This window comes from Rhipicephalus microplus, unplaced genomic scaffold, assembly GCF_043290135.1.
Source record: "Rhipicephalus microplus isolate Deutch F79 unplaced genomic scaffold, USDA_Rmic scaffold_69, whole genome shotgun sequence".
NCBI classification, from domain to species: domain Eukaryota; kingdom Metazoa; phylum Arthropoda; class Arachnida; order Ixodida; family Ixodidae; genus Rhipicephalus; species Rhipicephalus microplus.
Window position 1 is genome coordinate 177,148 of NW_027464642.1, and position 2,749 is coordinate 179,896.

General features: G+C 52.7%; 1 non-coding gene across 1 annotated transcript; it reads left to right on the forward strand.

The window, feature by feature from the left end:
• The first annotated feature begins 377 nt into the window (after nt 1-377).
• On the forward strand, nt 378-447 carry TRNAN-GUU (transfer RNA asparagine (anticodon GUU)). Its single transcript has one exon. It is a non-coding gene; the product is annotated as a tRNA-Asn (tRNA).
• Nucleotides 448-2,749: the final 2,302 nt, after the last annotated feature.

The following is a 2,749-nucleotide window of genomic DNA, read 5'->3' on the forward strand; positions in this document are numbered from 1 at the left end:
CCGGGAGTGGTGTGTTGCTTTTTTTTGCGCTGATAGCTTTGAAGATATGTTCTGATGGTGGTGGAAGTTGAGCACGACTATCTCCGTGGCGCAATTGGCTAGCGCGATCGGCTGTTAACCGAATAGTTGGAGGTTCAAGCCCACCCGGTGGTGGTGCGGTGCTTTTTTTCCTTTGGGCTGATAGCTTTGAAGATATGTTGTGATGGTGGTGAGAGTGGAGCACGACTGTCTCCGTGGGACAATTGGCTAGCGCTATGGGCTGTTAACTGAAAGGTTGGAGGTTCGAGCTCTTCCGGGAGTGGTGTGTTGCTTTTTTCTTTGCGCTGATAGCTTTGAAGATATGTTCTGATGGTGGTGGGAGTGGAGCACGACTGTCTGCGTGGCGCAATTGGCTAGCGCGTTCGGCTGTTAACCGAAAGGTTGGAGGTTCGAGCCCTCCCGGGAGTGGTGTGTTGCTTTTTTTCTTTGCCCTTATAGCTTTGAAGATATGTTCTGATGGTGGTGAGAGTGGAGCACGACTGTCTCCGTGGCGCAATTGGCTGGCGCGATCGGCTGTTAACCGAAAGGTTGGAGGTTCGAGCCCACTCGGTGGTGGTGCGGCGCTTTTTTTTTCTTTGGGCTGATAGCCTTTAAGATATGTTCTGATGTTGGTGAGAGTGGAGCAGGACTGTCTCCGTGGCGGAATTGGCTATCGAGATCGGCTGTTAACCGAAAGGTTCGAGGTTCAAGCCCTCCCGGGAGTGGTGTGTGGCTTTTTTCTTTGCGCTGATAGCTTTGAAGATATGTTCTGTTGGTGGTGAGAGTGGAGCACGACTCTCTCCGTTGCACAATTGGCTAGCGCGATCGGGTGTTAACCAAATGGTTGGAGGTTTGAGCCCACCCGGTGGTGGTGCGGCGCTTTTTTTTCTTTGGGCTGATAGCTCTGAAGAATTGTTTTGACGGTGGTGAGAGTGGAGCATGACTGTCTCCTTGGCGCAATTGGCTAGCGCGATCGGCTGTTAACCGAAAGGTTGGAGGTTCGAGCCCTACCGGGAGTGGTGCGTTGCTTTTTTCTTTGCGCTGATAGCTTTGAAGATATGTTCTGATGGTGGTGAGAGTGGAGCACGACTCTCTCCTTGGCGCAATTGGCTAGCACGTTCGGCAGACAACCGAAAGGTTGGAGGTTCGAGCCCACTCGGTGGTGGTGCGGCGCTTTTTTTTCTTTGGGCTGATACCTTTGAAGATATGTTCTGATGGTGGTGAGAGTGGAGCAGGACTGTCTCCGTGGCGCAAATGGCTAGCGAGATCGGCTGTTAACCGAAAGGTTCGAGGTTCAAGCCCTCCCGGGAGTGGTGTGTTGCTTTTTTTTCTTTGGGCTGATAGCTCTGAAGAAATGTTCTGACGGTGGTGAGAGTGGAGCACGACTCTCTCCGTGGCGCAATTGGCTAGCGCGATGGGCTGTTAACTGAAAGGTTGGAGGTTCGAGCCCACCCAGTAATGGTATGTTGCTTTTTTTTTCTTTGGGCTGGTAGCTTTAAAGATATGTTCTGATGGTAGTGAGAGTGGAGCAGGACTGTCTCCATGGCGCAATTGGCTAGCGCGATCGGCTGTTAACCGAAAGTTTGGAGGTTCGAGCCCACCTGGTGGTGGTGCGACGCTTTTTTTTCTTTGGGCTGTTAGCTCTGAAGAAATGTTCTGACGGTGGTGAGAGTGGAGCACGACTGTCTCCGTGGCACAATTGGCTAGCGCGATTGGCTGTTAACCGAAAGGTTGGAGGTTCGAGCCCACCCGATGGTGGTGCGGCGCTTTTTTTCTTTTGGCTCATAGCTCTGAAGAAATGTTCTGACGGTGGTGAGAGTGGAGCACGACTGTCTCCTTGGCGCAATTGGCTAGCACGTTCGGCAGACAACCGAAAGGTTGGAGGTTCGAGCCCACTCGGTGGTGGTGCGGCGCTTTTTTTTCTTTGGGCTGATACCTTTGAAGATATGTTCTGATGGTGGTGAGAGTGGAGCAGGACTGTCTCCGTGGCGCAAATGGCTAGCGAGATCGGCTGTTAACCGAAAGGTTCGAGGTTCAAGCCCTCCCGGGAGTGGTGTGTTGCTTTTTTTTCTTTGGGCTGATAGCTCTGAAGAAATGTTCTGACGGTGGTGAGAGTGGAGCACGACTGTCTCCGTGGCACAATTGGCTAGCGCGATTGGCTGTTAACCGAAAGGTTGGAGGTTCGAGCCCACCCGAAGGTGGTGCGGCGCTTCTTTTTCTCTGGGCTGATAGCTCTGAAGAAATGTTCTGACGGTGGTTAGAGAGGAGCAGGACTGTCTCCGTGGCGCAATTGGCTAGCGCGATCCGCTGTTAACCAAAAGGCTGGAGGTTCGAGCTCTCCCGGGAGTGGTGTGTTGCTTTTTTTTGCACTGATAGCTTTGAATATATGTTCTGATGGTGGTGGGAGTGGAGCACGACTGTCTCCGTGGCGCAATCGGCTAGCTCGATCGGCTGTTAACCGAAAGGTTGAAGGTTCGAGCCCACTCGGTGGTGGTGCGGCGCTTTTTTTTCTTTGGGCTGATAGCTCTGAAGAAATGTTGTGACGGGGGGGAGAGTGGAGCACGACTGTCTCCGTGGCGCAATTGGCTGGCGCGATCGGCTGTTAACCGAAAGGTTGGAGGTTCGAGCCCACTCGGTGGTGGTGCGGCGCTTTTTTTTCTTTGGGCTGATAGCTTTGAAGATATGTTGTGATGGTGGTGAGAGTGGAGCACGACTGTCTCCGTGGCGCAAT